The following is an 18,737-nucleotide window of genomic DNA, read 5'->3' on the forward strand; positions in this document are numbered from 1 at the left end:
GGATTTAATTTCACGACTGTGTCTATATATAAGGCAGTATTCAACCTTTTATTGCTCTGATAGTCCTCACTTATCGGAGTTTTTCTACTATCGAAAGAACTCTGTAGATATTCACAAATAGGGTTTTCAACCCCCACTTTTTCAAATTTAATTGAAATAATTGCAACATTTTTTAAACATTTAATACTTCCCAGAATGGCATCCATTATCTTTGAAAAAAATATATTATGAAACATATATATCTATATTTACTATATATACGTTTTTTTATGTACCCTTTTGTATCAATCATCTTTGGAACTAGAAATGAAATATATAGTTCACAATGAGGTTGGTTTATACAAGTGCAATTTACTTGAGAAACCAATTAAGGATTTCTTTATTGTACTAATACTCGTACATTGTATTTTCTTGTATTATCTTTATTATACTATTTTGGAGGCGGATATGGGTATCCAGGCACCGGGAACCATTTATTGGATAACCAACGCCCCTGCTATAATAATAATAATTTTTATACCAGGATGTGGGGAGGTTAGTGCAATCCCACACGTCCCATATGTATATACATATTTTTTGTACAGTAGGTATGTGATATGCTATAGGACACCTCAAGTGGTTCACTACGTTTGGTAACATAGCAGGGGTGTTCGGGTTCATGGGTGAGGTTTGTCTAGATCTTGGCGCCAGATACCTTTGCCCACCTACTGCGTGGCGGGTCGGATCGGGAGAGACTGATTGAGGGAGACCTTTTGACCTCTCTAGCCGGACTCTCTTGACCCATCGCCTTGCAACGCAGTGGGAGGAATGGATTTATACGTCCATCAGTCCTGGACACATTGACCCCCCAGATTTCTACCCACCCCTCACACATTTTTCCTTCCCAGAACTTCCTCTCCTTCCAATCCCTAAAAAGACCCTCCACACAGCATCACCAAGATGACATCGTCCCTGAGGGAATTTTTTTCTTAAGGGCCTCCTGTGAGGAGCTAATTTAAAAAAATAACAAACAATCAAAGAATGTAAAAAAATAATTAAAAATAATTGAACCTCCTATTTGTAGCAGTGAGTTTTTAATATAAAAATAAGACAAGTTTATTACGATGACCTCCGCGGTAAACTCTCATCAGTTCTTAACCCAGAGTTCACGAGCTTAAAGATACTGTAGGAAACTATTATTCTTTAAAATGTTTTAATTTTGTGTCTATTGTGCCTTAAAAATATATTTGTGTAACATAATTCAGAATAGTACCATTGCTTGAGGTGGATTTAGCTAGGTTTTGATTAGATCAGAATAGCGAGGTATACGCAAACCCTCTCTTTCGCTCTTTCTTTAATTTATACATGTAATTATTTTTATTTAAATGTAAATCAAATATTATAAAGTTATTTTTAAGTATTTTAGATTTTTATTATTATGAAAAATGGTATTATCAAACTATGGTTACACTACTTACATACGATATATTTATATTATTTATATATAGTTACATATAATGAAAAACTAATTGATTTATTATTTTTATAACGTACGTCCTTAATGATTTTGGAAAAAAAAATCGGAAATTTATAACGGTTTGACTTAAAGGTAAAGTTTAAAATTAAAGTTAAAGTTTAAAGTTAAAGTTTGAAGGTAAAGTTAAAGTTTAAAGTTAAAGTTTAAAGTTAAAGTTTAAAGTTAAAGTTAAAGTTTAAAGTTAAAGTTTAAAGTTAAAGTTTAATGTTAAAGTTTAAAGCTAAAGTTTAAAGTTAAAGTTTAAAGTTAAAGTTTAAAGTTAAAGTTTAAAGTTAAAGTTTAAAGTTAAAGTTTAAAGTTAAAGTTTAAAGTTAAAGTTTAAAGTTAAAGTTTAAAGTTAAAGTTTAAAGTTAAAGTTTGAAGTTAAAGTTTAAAGTTAAAGTTTAAAGTTAAAGTTTAAAGTTAAAGTTTAAAGTTAAAGTTTAAAGTTAAAGTTTAAAGTTTTAAGTTAAAGTTTAAAGTTAAAGTTTAAAATTAAAGTTTAAAGTTAAAGTTTAAAATCAAAATTTAAAGTTAAAGTTTAAAGTTAATGTTTTAAGTTAATATTTAAAGTTAAAGTTAAAGTTAAAAGTTACAGTTTAAAGTTAAAGTTATAGTTTTAAAGTAAAAGTTTAAAAGTTAAAGTGTAAAGTATTAAAATTTAATGTTTCTCCACATATTGTATGGTTTAAATTTGACTAAAGGTCATTAAAATAAGGTGATTCCAAATTAGTAATCTGAATGACTAAGGCGTTTCTAAAAATTAAACTGAATAAACTGTTTTTTTATTAATTGAATAATAATATATGATATAATTATTAAATGGATTTGTACAAAAAACTTGATAACAATAAAAACATAAAATGTATTAAACAATATTCCATACATTTTCAAAAAAATAATGAAATTATTCCAGATATTTTAGCAATATTCCTGATGGATGAGAGATTGAATGCTTGCATATAGAGTGCTAAGCAAAACTTGTGCGCTGATAAAATCACTCAGCTGTGAAAAATAATCTTGTTTTATGTAAACCCAGTATAATGCGAGATATCATGAATATATTTATTGAAGAAAATTCATCGACATAATTATTTAAAGTCTTCAGAATCTCCGACATTTGACACGATTACTTTTTTGCGGTTAGTAATGCAAATTGAAGAGGTTTGATTACATCGCACCCGCAATCTCCCGACACAAAAGCAAATGCTTTGAGCATCAGGTTATGGGTTGTCAGCGTAACAACGATACAAATAATATGTTTCATCGACAAAGGGAAATACAATGTTGTACTGTCTGTATAGTGTCACATTGGCATGGCATAATAAGAATCCATTTAACACTACAATCAGAAATATCATTATAATTGCTGTTTAGAAGCACATATTCAATCGTGTAATTAACACATTGTAATTATACTATTACATCTACTGTAATGTATACCTAACTACAAGAAGTATAGATTATTCAAGATGTGTTTGTTTATTCTGCGAATATCCCAGTATGCGTTGAAAATACTCATAAGAATCCCACTTCACCAGCTGCTTGAACGAGTATCTAAAAAAATGTTGCTTCGTCCACTTCATTACTCCAAGTTGCCTGAGGCCACTCGGAGTAGCTATTACAGCTGGTAGCAGCGGCGACTGTTCCCATTGCGCAGACAGCATCGTGCAGTGCGCTCGTGTTACAATCAACCGGCGACCAGAACTTTATCAGTGTCAGTACAAATAGTTGTTGCTCCAGCCATGTGCCAGAAGTGCTGATGACTTTCGATTTCATCGGCCAAACAAAAAGTTGATTTGCCGCCGTTTTACGGATTAACATTGCGCCAACCCGCGCAGATTTTGGACAGCGAAAGAAAGGTTGGACTTTTTTTGATCTTTTTAAATTTGATATTTTTGCTTTCTCAGTGATCCATTTCACACTGAATTCTGTAAGACGATTCTGAATAGCTTCCTACACAAAGACATTCTTCTTAACATTCTTGGCCGCCTTTTCTCTTCATTATGTGAAGGCAAGAACCTTTAAAATCTATCATTAATGGTGTCTCTATTTTAAAGTAGGTACTAAGAAGTGGACTTTTTTTTTCCCACAAAATGAACTATTTTTAATTAGAAATAATTTATTCCGTCATAAATCTCTAAATAGTAAAAAACAAAGTCGCTATGCACGTCTGTCTGTTTGTGCGCTTAGTTCTTCAAAAATACGCAACGGATTTTGATAGGGTTTTTACTACCGTGTAGAAAATTTCTTCCAAAAGGTTTACATATATGATACATGCATTTTATATTTATAGAAAGTAGAGAAGAAACGATGTTTTATGATCTAGTCGTAAAAATATATTTTCGGGCACTACATTGCTAACGCTGGCTAAACCTTATGAGAAACATCAAAATAAAGTTCTACGGAATTGTATATCTTGAAAAGGCCTACAGATAAATACGCGATGGTATATGTGTATCTGATAAGGATAACTCCCAGCAACGTCGGGACATGTCAGCTAACGTATTTTTGCTCTAAATTTAACTGTGATTCGAAACGATCATTGCTTACTGTTTCAGCCATCGAAAAGTCAAAATTGTATGTCAATGTTTACGACTCATTTTAATCTAGTAGATTTGTTGATTAGGAAATATTTAAAGTGGTTGCTTTTCGTTTGATGCCGATCCGCGCGAAATCATAATATTTACGCTCTATTACTTGTAACCTTAATTAGGTCCAAATAAAAAGGTTAAAAGAATACACGTGGCCTCGCGTTCTAGTTAAAGCAGCAAAAACAGATGTTATTTATTACGGGTCATTGAATTACCAAATCACACCTTTCCTTATCAGGTTGTGTTATTGCCAACATTATCATTCATATTACATACCTATCAGCTACCTATCTTACATAATAAAATCGATTCACATAAATAACAGACCTTGCTAAACTGCGGCGAAGTTCTTTGTAACGTATGGAGGATTTATTTTTATTGTTCGCTTACTTGTATTTAAGCCTGATAAAATGAGTATGTTTGTAGTCTATTATTTCTTTATTCAGAACTAGCTGTACCCCGTCAACAGTTGCTGTTGCTCAGTCTGTCTGTGCACTCTTTTACTCTGTCTTTTACGTCCTACACCTCGGCTGTGGAACGAACTGCCGGCCTCTGTGTTTCCTCCCTCCTACAACATGGGATTCTTCAAGACCCATGTTCACTCTTTCCTCTCCACAAAAAGACCCTCCACACAGCATCCCCAAAGATGACATAGGCCCTGAGGGAAATTATTTTCTTCAGGGCCTCCTGGGTGGAGTTAATATAAAAATAAAAATAAAAGGTGGCGCTGTTTTTTTAAGTATGTTTTTACCTGTCGCAGGTTACAAAAAAAGTTTGTTTTTTCTGTCACAGGTGGCATATATATAATATAAGTATATAAAAAGACACGTGTATTCGAATGTAATGTTGTGTCAAATTTTCTAAGCAATCGCTGAAGAACTTTCGAATATTTAAGATTTTAAACAAACGGACTTTACATTTTTATTTATATAGATAGATATAATGTGCAGTTGATTATAATTTTAATCATTGAAGAGTTTTCAAGTTTTCTGTTTTAAATTTTCATTTGAGAATCGTTAATAATGTCTTCAATGATTAAATGTTACAATTTGAAGTCTTACACATTAAGTTATTCCAAAAATAAATAAAAATCCCAGGACTCTTTTTATATGGTAAACTGAAAAGTAATCAATTTTCCAAGCTGACAGAATTTTCTCAAGGTCAATATTTATTTTCATATTAACATATTTATGTGATGAATTACGAATCTAGCATTATCTCATCACTATCACAATTATTTACGAATAAGGTTCAATTGAGTTGCAGAACAATCTGCCAAGCCAGATAAGGAATCAAAACGAGTATACTTCTCAAACTCAGTGCTGGCAATAATTGCTCACCGAATTAAATTGTTTGTACTCTCTAATAAGAGCGCGATCACCTAGGGGTGATTTTTTAATGAAAATGGTGATCATAAAAGTGTACGAAACGTTTGCACAGAATCACAACAGCGCATTATATTTAATTTATTAACGGAATAAATAGGCGTATCTTATTTTTAGATAATTTTTAGGAGAGACATAAACAGTTTTCTTTGCAGATACTTTTATATTTTTTTAACACGTGACGCTCATTTCAACTACGCCAATCCTTGTAATATAAAAATGATTCATTTTTATTACTCGTACTTGTATTTGAGCCTGATAAAAATAGTTTGTTATTCGCCAAGTGTTGTCTATTATGTATCAATAACATTACCAAAAAGACCAATCGTTATTTTATATTTCTTTATTGACGAAACATGTACTTGATTATGTATTAACATATAATGTTCTTTCATTTTATCTATCACACCTTATTAAAATTACTCGTATCATTCTTGAACAGAATAATGTTGATTCATATCTTATGCGTTGTAATAATATTATAAATAATTGTATATTTGTTGAATCATCAACACAAATAATCGACGAACGTGTCCTTTAGTCTCTGGTACACGTTCTTCGGTTGTATTGGAATTTGCTATAATAGACAGAGATACAAGTAATAGCTTGAAGACACGTGGGATCAGGGCCGATCTTGTGTGGGTGCAATTGGAGTAGTCTGCTCCGGGCGCCGAATTGTAAGGCGCAAAGGCGCTGATAATACCTAACACCTAACAGTCTTAACACATCGCCCTTGAGATTATTTTTCACAAAAATGGCGCTACACAAAGCTACTACACATCCTAATATTATTGATTATAGAAATCACCTATTTGACGTCTACTGGTTTTGACAAGGGGCGTCAAAATTTTAGTCGTACCAGGCGCCTTTTGGTTCAGTGTCGGCCCTGCGTAGGATACTAGCATATAAGCACAAAGAAAAATGACTCAAGAATATTATATATGTATATTATGATTAACACAATCTGCACACCCATTCGGCGAATCCTTTTTATTACAGTCAAGGTGATTTTTAATTTGAATGTAAGACACATTTCCACATCGTTGTTAGACGTATAAGGTTATTTCGGATATGTTTTAATTTTAATATTATTTTAATTGCTTTTAGTCGTCATTAGATCTGTAATCTTTCCTGTAAAATCATTCCATCATAGCATTAATACTAAAACCATTTGAAAGTGCACAGCCGTGCACTGCACATTTACTGTTTATCCTTGATAAGTCATGCGCAATGATTACGGTAAAGCGGCCAGTGTGAACACAGCTTTATTGCCACAGATAGGTAGATATTGGATTCTATCTGTTCTATGTAAACTCACCTTATAGAAGCATATAAATGGTTTTCATTGGTATCGTATTGCAACAGCGCGGTTACATTGAAATTGCTAGTGCTGTGCGATGCATTTTGTGAACTGATAATAATATTTATAATATGCATTATGGGTATTTTACACTATTATTTTTTCCTCCCGTATCCACATGTATCGTCTTTACTTATGAAAAAAGGGGTTTCATGATAACTTAACACAGTGACAATAAAACACACTTTTAAAAAGTGATATAAAGTCATAAGAAACGATGAAAAAAAAATTTAAACCTAACCTAACCTAACCTAAGTTAAACAAACCTACTTAACCCAGTTAATAAAGTTTTTGTTTCATCACTTTCCATGACTTTTTAAAGATGTGATGTATTATCATTTTGATGATTTATCCGGTCACCGAAAAAAAGACGTGTTCTATTTTGGTATCGATTTAAGTACAAATTAGATGTTGAAAATTATTTGACTTTTTCGTCGTCTGGTGGCGCGATGTTGCATGTTACTTATTTAGTGAAAATATATTACAAAATAATAACAATACTATTAATAATATATTATTCCCAGTGAGTTTAAAAAAACTAATTTTGCGAAAGCTAACATTAATTGACATTTATTAAATAAAAGAAACTTATTTTCTTAAAAGAAAACATATTTAAAAGGAGTTCAATGAACACTGAACGTAGATTTTAAAATAGACTAGACAGACTTAACACAGTTTAATGGAAAATATTTCATAAATACATTAAAAGAAATAAGTAATACAATGTATTCGTTTAATTTGATTTTGTTAATCTAAAAACCTTTAAATAGGTGTTTATTACTGATTGTGAATGTGTATTACTGTTGGGTATTGTGAATATATCGTGTATTTTGATGATTTAAAGGCAAAAGTAAATGATAGACGTTTATGTGATCTATGGTTATGTTCAAGGTGTTGACATTTTTTACAAATAAATTTATTTAGGGGCATTCTTGGTCATATACATATTGTCAGGAAAGAGGAGCTATTTATTGTGCCTGAAAAGGGAGTCAAAATTCTTAACAATACTTTAAAATTTTAATTATTTTGCTTTAATTTCTTGGTGTTAATCTTGCGTAATGTAATATAAAGTCAGATTTCATGCGCTATTTAGCACAGTGTAGTCGAGTGAACTCCAATAAAATTTGAATTTTGAAAATTTCAATAAATAAATATTTAAAAAAAAACGTAACTCAATAAACTAAAACATTTGTAAAGTATGCATATAATAAAACCGCAATGATAAAATCATTAACATTAACCTCACACAGGAGGCCCTGAGGGAAATTATTTTCCTATGTTATCTTTTGGGAAGCTGTGTGGAAGGTCTTTTTTGAGGAAAGGAAGGCGAGAAAGTTTTGAGAAGGTACAGGGTATGAGGGTTCGGTAGGATTCTATGAATCAGTGTGACTCCAGGAGTGACGGACATATGAATATATCCCTCTCATTGCGACACAAATCGATGGGTCGAGAGACCAGTTAGAGAGGTCAAAGGGTCTCCCCAAACCTGTCTCTTCCGATCTGGCAAGCCACGCAGCTGGTGGGCAGGCGCATCCTGAACACACCGCAACTGATGAAACCGAGCACCCCTGCGGAATCACTAAACGTAGGGAATCACTTGGGGTGACCTATGGCAGAGGTTTTGGTTATCCAATAAATGGTTACCGGGGCGGCGGTACCCAAGCCCGCTTCCAAAATTATAAACAATAGAATTGTACCTACAATATAGGTCCACCAAGTAGGTACATATATCAAACGGATTCTTTTCATGTGAAAACGAGATACTTATGATTGTGAACATAATATCATTTTTGGAAGTGTTATCTAGAAGTAATGTTTAGTTGGTAATGGAATGGGAGTGGGCGTTGTGGTTATCGCAAATAATGTCATGTTATTTATTATTCATAACAATAGTATTATGCTGACACACCAAAGATAATAGAATATTTCATATTCGATTATCTCTGTGACATACATACTCATTGATCAAAGCGTTAATACATCATACTTAATGGTACGTATAAATTTGCGAACCGAAACGCGAACCGAGCCACGAATTACGGGAAAGGAACAAAGCAACAGTAAGAGGCGTTTCGCGCCATTTGCGGTTGCTTCGTTCCTTTCATATAAGTTGTACGCAGCATTAAGCCTGTGACAGACCACACTATATGTTTGTGGCTTGGCCTATTTCAGCGCATCTCTCGCCATACGGTTCCATGATAACATAGTGACAATTCAACACACTTTTAAAAAGTGATATAAGTCATTAGAAACGATGAAAAAAAAATTAAACCTAACCTAACCTAACCTAACCTAACCTACCTAACCCAGTTAATAAAGTTTTTGTTTCATCACTTTCCATGACTTTATATAACTTTTTAAAGATGTGATGAATTATCATTTTGATGAGTTATCCGGTCACCCGCCCTACATTCCCATTGGTGAGCGATATACTAGACTAGAGATTCCCAAAGTGGTCTATATGGACCCCCAGGGGTCGATATCGGCTTGCTGGGGGTCTATGTCAGCGAGAAAAAAATTTGGGGGTCCACGATATTCAAATGGGGGTACATACGAGCGGACCCCCATTTACCTCAAGTCAATATTTAGGAGTTCCGTAAATAACACAAATATAATAAAATGAGAAATTACTTATTTGATATTTGCATTTTTATATTTCGTAAAGTTGTTAATTGAGGTATATAAATATAGTCTACGTTCCTTTTCTCGTCAGAATTAATATATTCAAGCAAAACATTGCACATTGGAAGCCGCGAATTTTTCTAGTTCCCCAACTTGTTTTTGAAAAACGTCCAGGGTAATAATGACGCTCTACATTTAAATGTACTTTACACAGACATCAAAACTAAGTTTGAAGACATTTTGATTATCGAAATGGAACGTTGAAGAATTGGAAAACATGTGACAAGAAGAAATGACCGGAATAAGCACTGACAAATAACTTAAGGGGCAGTTCTGTAGGGCCAGCTACAGAAAAAAAATCCCGTTGCTTATCCTGCTTCTTTTTCATTTGGTGTTATTACATTTTGAGATATTCTTCACAAGGGTGCCCCTGTCTGCACAATGTAAAGACAGAGCAACTATACCGCCACCCGGTTGTTGGGCAGGCAAGGGAAGGGAATCTTTTTACTAAAAAAATAAATGATTATCACATGGGACGTTAATAGTTTTAGGAAAATTCAATATTCGGCAGGCAGGGGGGTCTAAGGAAAAAAAAAATTTGGCAAGTGGTCTACGGGGCAAAAAAGTTTGGGAACCTCTGTACTAGACCAATCCGTGATCATAAAAACAGATCAAAAAATATTTTGGTCTAAATAATATTTGGTATTTTTATAGAAAAACTTTTTAATAAAGCCGCATTTTGGGTTGGGCTGTTTGAACTTCATCACATTTGATCGACGTCAATTATAAATTTGATGTTTGGATTATCAGATTTGATCAGAATTGTTTAAACGCTGAAACCGGCCGAGCATCGGTAGTCAACGAGGACTGTTCAAATGTCGATCTGTAAAAATCAAATTGCTTGATTTTTTTATACATTTCAAGTTGGCAGAATTTGCAAAATAATAATTACATTTTATCTCCAGCACAATAGTGTGAGGATTTCCATATCAATCTCTTTATAAATATTAAATTTATAAATTCCTTCCTGTAGCCCCTTCTTCAACCCACCTCCCATTTTCGTTATATAAAACGATGAAATATTTAAAAAGATATTTGCTAAGGTTTGCTTAAAAAACAAGTAAAATGCTTCCACGCGCCCCACTGTAAACAATGGATACTTAATTTGACACAATTTAAGCACGTGTTTTTACTTGTTGATGATGATGACTTGATGACGATAAACAGTCACAATATTTGCTGACAACAATGAAATTTTCTGGTGAGGAAAGTGCGATAAATGATATAATGGCGTAATTCTGCTGTGTAATTGTTAGGGCGCTCTGAGGCGGGATTAACGTTGTAATTGCGTGTTGTTTTTGCCTCGTGTCGGCTGGCGGACATTGCAGCCATTTGGGCACTAAGGCGAAACAAAATGAGATAATGTCATCATATAAGGTAGGATTTGGAATATTTTTTATGTTGTGAAAATATTCTTTTTTCCGATACCGTCTCACAGCGATTATTTTAAAAATCGTATTAATTACTGGAATCTTTAATAGATTAAAATAATATATTTGTCATCATGTGATGGTTATACCCACCTATAAATATTTCTGCAAAATATAGTTATGTTGCATTAATGGTTCATAATTAATTAAAGTAAGAGTACCTAACTGTAGTAAGGTTACCGGATAACTCATCAAAATGACAATTCAACACACTTTTAAAATGTGATATAAAGTCATGAAAAGTGATGGAAACAAAAACTGGGTAAAATGGGTTATGTAGGTTAGTTTTTTCTTCGCTTTCAATGACTTTATATCACTTTTTAAGGGTGTGTTGAATTGTCACTGTGTTGAGATATCATGGGACTGTCATTTTTTGGGATGCTGTGTAGAGGGTCTTTTTTATGGAGAGGAAGTTCTGAGAAATAAAAAGGTATGAGGGTTGGGTAGGAATTTAGGGGTCGGTGTGTCCAGGAGTGACGGACATATGAATATATCCCTTCCACTTCGGCACAAGGCGATAGGTCAAGACGCCAGTTGGAGAGGTAAGAGTGTTTCTCCAAACCAGCCTCTTCCGATCTGGCACATCTGGTTGGTTGGCAAGCGCATCCTGAACACACCTCACCTGACGAACCCGGGCACCCCTGCTATATCTCCAAAATATCGTTCGTTAAGTGTCGTTTTGAATAACAATAATAACTTAATATAATAATAACCTGCAGGCGGCACTTGGTTGGGCTTCGCCCAGTTTAAGTGATACTAACAACAGTTACATTTAATAGGTAGATATTAGGTCATTCACAGAGAGAGGGTGAGAATATATTGTTAAAACACGGAACAGGAAGGATTTTAGGCATAATAAGAATGACAGTTGTTCGGGTAAAACTTTACCTTTCCTGAATAATTGCCTAAATGGGTAAAGGTAAATTAATAAAGGTAAATATTCGTAATCGCTGGACACGGAAAATACGAAATATTTTTAAATAATACCTTCTGATTTACCTTAATTACTATAAAAGGAATCGAACAGCATTTGGGAAAATTTAATTTAGCTTTTTAATTTTTAATTACGTAAAATGAAAATTAGCTTTTGCTGTATGGGATGACAACCTGAATGATTTCTATTTATAACATTTTCTTTTGTTGGTATTCCTGAAATGAGCGGCTAGAGACAGTTGAAAAACGTAAATTAAAAAAAAAAATAATGTAATACAATATTCCGGCAAAATAGTGCCTACTTAAAAAGCACAAGTGATTTATTTGGCCATAATTATCATTATTATTTTGTTTATCTTCACCTGTAATAACCTAACCTTTAATAACCCAACCTAACCTAACCTATAATAATCCAACCTAACCTATATCTTAACCTAACCCATAACAACCCAAACTAACGTTACCTAACCTAACATAACCTGACTTATCCTAACCTATAATAATCCAACTTAATCTAACCTAACCTATAAACTAACTTGAACTATACTAATCCAACCTAACCTAACCTAACCTAGCATAACCCAACCTAACCTATCCTAACCTTTAATAACCTTTCTCAAATATTTCCTTACTTGTAAAACAAACCTAAATACCTTTATTTTATTTTTCGAGCTTGCCTAAAATAGTACTACCTACCTAGTATTTGCATAGAGTAAATGGTAAAAATTCTAGCCACTCATATCAGGAATACCAAAAAAAGAAAATGTCATCAATAGAAATTATTCCAGCTGTCATCCAATACAACGAAAGCGAATTTTAATTTTAGGTAATTAAAAATTAAAATGCTAAAATAAAAAATTTCCCAAATGCATTCAGATTCCTTTTATATTAATTAAGGTAAATCAGAAGGTTTTATTAAAAAATATTTCGTAGTATTCTTGTCCAGCGATTCCGAATAATACCTTATAGTACGAGAGCCCACGACCAAAATTTTTGTCTCATAGCAATACGGCCAAAACCACATCAAATCGATAGATGCGATTATCCTGAACTCGAAAATACCAATATCAGACATTTTCCGCGTAGCGTTTGATCTGACCGAATTTTCAAAATTGTCAAAGAATTTTACCGAACTGCATCATAGCAATATGTCTGATTTGCAGACTGTAGTTGAATGATAGTTCTGAGATACCGGAAACATATTTTTCAGACGTTAGTGGTGTAGCGCAAACCCGTAAAATCACTTAAAAAAATTAAAAATGAGACAAAAAAAATGTCTCATAGCAATACGTCTGAAAATCTTTTTTATTAGTAAATTTTGGTTATTTGATGCGAACAAAACAATTTTCAGACGGAAATGTGAACGCATTAAATTTTGAGACCGTTTTGAAAATGTTAACAAATTTTACCGATCGGTATCATAGCAATATGTCTGAAAATTGTTGGACATGATAAAATAAGTTGTCCACATGTGCGAAAAATTTATATCAGACAAATTAAGTGTAGCACCTTCTCTATCAGACAACTTTTCGATACTCAGATATCATTTAAAAATCGTATTGAGGCATCTTGAATTTTCTGAGGCTGTTGAAATTAAATACTGATTGATTTGATAGTTTTGGTTTTATTTAAAGCACACTTGAGTAACTTTTACAAAAGAAATAAGTAATGACATCTGTCATCTGTCAAAGTACATATAATAGACAAGGGAGATTCTTGAATATCTATGAAGGCTGTAAATTTAAAAAAACATTTAACAGAGGCGTCGGCCAGGCGACTCCGAAACGTTATTTTCGTTTTTGGGAGTATATGCTACACTTAAAGTGTCTGAAAACAGGTTTTTGGTAATCATGGCAGCAATACGAAAAGTTGAAAAAAAAAATTATCCGTATTGCTATGATACAGGTCGGCTAAATTTGTTGACATTTTAGTACATGTCAGATTAGAGATTTGTTGGCTAATTTTACAATCAACGAAGCGTTTCTATCTTCCGATTGTCTTTCATGTTATTTTATTGGGTTGGCAGTGCCCATACTTGCAAAATAGTAGTCTTCTGTCAAAATAGTGCAAAATTATTATTTACGTAAATAATATTAAAAATCAAGATTTTTCAAAATCGTACATTCAAAGAGTTGTTGTTTATTGTCATTAAGTTTAATCAAATGTTTGTTTTATTTATAAATGCGTATTAAAACGGTCGTTTCACGTAAATAATGACCGTTGTTTGAATAAATGAAATTGTACGTATTTCTATATCTATTCTATAGGTCAATAGGGAAACTACTCAAGCGGCCGGTAAAGGAGGGATTGACATTTTTAAGGAACCAAAGAATGTTTGATTCTTGACAGACGTCAAATATATAAAACGTAATTGTGGATAATTTTTACTGAAATGTAATTAATCCAATGGATTGTGAACTTTCTAAAACATATTTTCTTCGATATTATCCAAAAATTATATGAGCCGAAAAGATGCTTTTGAAGAAATCTTGTGATCCTATTTTAGTATGAAATTTGGTCTTAATTTTCAAGTTAGCGGAATTTACCCGAAACGTATTATTTTAATTCGACCAATCAGAGGGCCCAGACCATCCAGACGATAGCATAATAATATTATAGATAATAAATCATTTGAATTTATCTAGCGAACTAAAGATGAGGCCAGGTTTATGCATAAATATTCAAAATTATGGATAAAACCTAACTATATATAACCTACCTAAATTAATACTTAACTGTAAAGTAAACATCACTTGTGAAAGGTCCCAGAGTTCAAATTCAGGTTGCTATGAAAATAACAATTTTTGTTGTATGATTTTCTAGAAAAATATTATTAAAACGATTTTTTTAAATTAACTTCAAGGAAAATTTAACAGTGGATACATTTTTACCCGGCACGTTGGGGATGCCTCTATGTTATGGCGGGTGATGTTTACAGATTGAAATTTTAAATAATACTTTTCAGATTTAGTTGTAAATATTTTTTCATTTGATTTTATTAAGAAAATTGGATAAGGAATGTGAGAGACTTATGAAGGGAGATTGGGGTGGTTAGAATGTAGAAAATATGGGTGTTATGATTGAAATGTATTGCAGATGTAAGGATCCATAAAGTTATTTGTGTTTTGAAAGTATGGAGTTGGATTTCGGTTTTTAGGTAATCAGGGAAGAGGTTGAAGGTTTCAGGAGCAAGGTAGATGAATTGAATTTGTGCTGATCTTGTGTGAAGTTAAGGTGTCGGTTAGTTATATTTCTAGTGATGTGATTGTGTTGTAAGAGTGTTTTCTATATTGTTTTTGCATGTGAAATATGTCAATTTTTTATGACGAATTTTTCGTAAATTTACGACATTATACTCAGTGAAGAGTCGAATGGAGGAATATCGTATGCGTCGCTTGTTGATAACACGTATTACCATTTTTTGTACTTTTTGTAGAGTATTAGTAATAGTTTGAGCACAGGCATTTTAATTTATTTATCATTATTGGAAAATGATAGACTCCAATATCCAATTCAACACATTGTAGTAGGAATATTAAAAGATTCCGAAGTAACTTCGTTCTGAACCAAATTTCAAAAGTGTCCTGTACCCTGCAACCTGTCTTTTAAAAGCACAATGATTCTTAATCGTATCGCTGATGGCTATACAAGGTGTCCATAAACTCGTAGTACAAGCGGGAAACTTGTGGATCTAAACCACATAGAGAACCAAGAATAACTTTTTTTTCGATCTGAGCACACGGAGAAAAACAAGTACTTCTGATTTATTAAAATACTGTTAAAAACGGGAAGGCATTTTTTTTTGTATTTTCAGAATATATCAAAACACGTGTTTATGAACCTGCGTTTGCCCTGCTAATATATAATCACGAAATACGTAAATATAATTATAATATACTGTTCACCGGCTTGGAACTAAACATCGAGAAACATTTTTGAATCACAAAACTGCTCAACAGGAGGATTGTCGCTGATCAGATGCTCTTGTATAAAATTATTAACTCAAAAATTGACTGATCGGAGTTGCTGAACAAAATAAATTTCCATGCGCCAATTCGATATAGCAGACAAAATACCCTTTTCTACATTGATAGATGCAATACCAATTCCAATCAAAATGAATTTATTTAAAGTACATGTAACTACTATAATAATAAATTTGCAAATATAGACACTTGTGCTGACATATTCACTGCTAGTTACTATCACTACAGAATTTCATTGTATCACATTCTAACTCACATTCATGACTGTTAAATTGATTGTACCTAATATTTTAATATTACTTGCGTGGCAACTTTTCCTTATCCCTCTCCTCTCCTTTCCCGTTCCAACCTAAGTATATTTAAGTATAGTTATAATCACTTTTATTTATTGCTGTTTATGGTAGGCATATTATAGGTTTATCGTTTGTTGAATTTACATTCGTATTATTATTTTTCTTATTTGCTGCTTTATTCTGTTTTTTTTTCATCTATTTTTATTAAATAGTCTAGTTTACAGGTTAGTTTTATGTTTCTGAATATCTATCTGTGAACATTAATAATTGGTCTGGTTTTTTTTGTTATCCTCTTATGCATATTGTGTTACTAAGACTGTTTATGTTCCTCAAATAAATAAATAAATAATTTTTATAATTTAATATGACGATTTTTATAAAATTTTTAGGGTTCCAAAGTCGCGTTAATATGTTCGTTAATTTGAGGACATTTTTTAATAAATTAGCAATATTTTATATGAGTAAGTTTTCTCCGTTCGTTTCAATATGTTTTTCGTTTTTTCTACTAAATGGTAAATTTTGGAGCCAGGTCTGGTGACCGATCTTTTTCAAATTTGACCTAAAAATTTTCAACTTCAGACATGACACTCGAAAATCTAAGCTTAAATAAAAATATATATATATAGGTACCCCAAATAATGTGATGTAGATTCTGGACTTCGTGTATACATATTGTAATCTCTCTTTTTGTCATTATGTGCCCTTTGTGAGAGAGTAGGAGAGGTAACAACGGAGTTCTTAGTGGCAGGACCATACACATATAAAGCATTTCAATGTATTGGGAGCTGACTTTCGCAAAAGGTGTAGGTACCTTTGAAATACCTGTTCAAGTTTATTTCACTTCGCGTCGTTTAAAACAACAATTTCTAAGTGAAGGTTTTGTACATCTTTGTGGTATAGTTTGTGGAGTTCATCATATATATAGGTAAAGGTCACTACAGCTAAGAACTAAGAATACGACACGTTCGGATTCAGAATACCTGTTTAGTATGATGAACCGACCATGGACAGAAAACTCTTTAGTTTTAAGGTCAAATTAGAAAAAAATGTTTCGGTTGATTGATTGACTTAAATTAATGAATTTAACAAAAAAAAATATTTAGTGAGTACCGCTTAAGAGACCAAACTGATTCCAACCATCTGGAGCTAGAGAGACTATGGCATCCCCAATTGGTATATTTTGCGAGGCTGAAGGTAGTGGAAAGGGGGAGGAGATGGATAACATGAAAGTGGCAAAGCCTTCACCGTTTCGATTTGTTAGAAATGGTTTTAGCCTATAGTTGTATTTTGAAACCCTTTTAGAATAGCAATCAACTATTCACACCTTCCTTTTCTATTTTTCTTCTTCTTCCTCTGCTCCACTTGCAGTCTGACAACATTTCCCATTAGACTGTGCTTTAGATCCACTAGCACTAGGCAAATGGAACTCAATTACATAATATCTGAAATAAATATTAAACAAATTGTATCAACTTTTTTACCAGCCCGAAAATTAGGGTTTTCTTTTGGTGTTGGAAAAAACAATTTTGTAAAAATAATTCAAACTATTCCTAGTACAAAAAACTATACAGATATAGTGCCATTCATCATGAATCATGACTTAATATTTTAGTTACCTAATGATGATTTTCTGCAACCATCGTGGCATTGATTGGATGCTCAAAAAAAAAAAATCATATACCAATTCATTGTGTGCCACAAAATGCCCGCTAGCGTTTCGCGATGATGAAATATGATAATGAAAAATGAATTTGATGTGTTGTGTTATGTTTGAAAAGTATTGAAAATGACATTGATTTTATTCTATTTATGGATGTTGCCCAATTTGGTCACTAGTTTTTATGCTTTGATCATCAATCACGTTTGAATTTTATAAAAAAAACGCACGTATATTATATAATAAATTGGATAGTGATATATTGTACCCTTAATATATGTATGTATATTTAATCTATACTATCTAACATTTGAAAAAACTTTGGTTATTGTGATAATAGTAATTCTATAAAATTGGGTTTATTGAATTAGGTTTGTAGTTAATTTGAAGATTGAATTATGTTAATTTGTATGTTGATTTACGTTTGAAGTTATTTAATAAGACCCTCAATATTGTTTACTTTGAATATTGACCTTTCAATCATTATTTTATTTATTCATAAAGGAGCTTCTGGAGCTCACCTTATGAAGTAATAGAATAATTAGGAAAGAAAATATTTGCGCACTGTTATAATTTGAAATCTTGTATTATTTTTTAATAAAAAAATTAGATAAAAATAAAAGTTTTGTTTATGATGATGAGCATTATCGACCAGTTTGAATCAATAGTACATTGATTTTCAATTCCGTTTACCCAAATGTGAAAACAAAGCATAGTTTTGAGATATTATATATTTGCTTGTACTACAACATTTTGTATTTATAATATATTATTTACTGCTACACGGTAGAGGTGAGGCGTATTTATCGTACCCAGTAAAAGTACCGGGTATTTTCATGCGATACTTTGTACTTGTGACAGAACTCCAAAATACCTGGTTCCAAAATACTCATGAGTATTTTATACCGGGACTAAATATTTT

General features: G+C 32.4%; 1 protein-coding gene across 1 annotated transcript in view; it reads left to right on the forward strand.

The window, feature by feature from the left end:
• Window positions 1-3,109: 3,109 nt before the first annotated feature.
• Window positions 3,110-18,737, forward strand: part of LOC149424586 (alpha-tocopherol transfer protein-like) — a 73,982-nt gene continuing 58,354 nt past the window's right edge. The window contains exon 1 of the mRNA XM_089631428.1: window positions 3,110-3,357. The gene's annotated coding sequence lies outside the window, so the exon portion shown is untranslated. The remainder of the gene's footprint in view (window positions 3,358-18,737) is intronic.

The sequence above is a fragment of the Hesperophylax consimilis genome, chromosome 4, assembly GCF_061612785.1.
Source record: "Hesperophylax consimilis isolate HC1 chromosome 4, BYU_Hcon_1.0, whole genome shotgun sequence".
Taxonomy (NCBI): domain Eukaryota; kingdom Metazoa; phylum Arthropoda; class Insecta; order Trichoptera; family Limnephilidae; genus Hesperophylax; species Hesperophylax consimilis.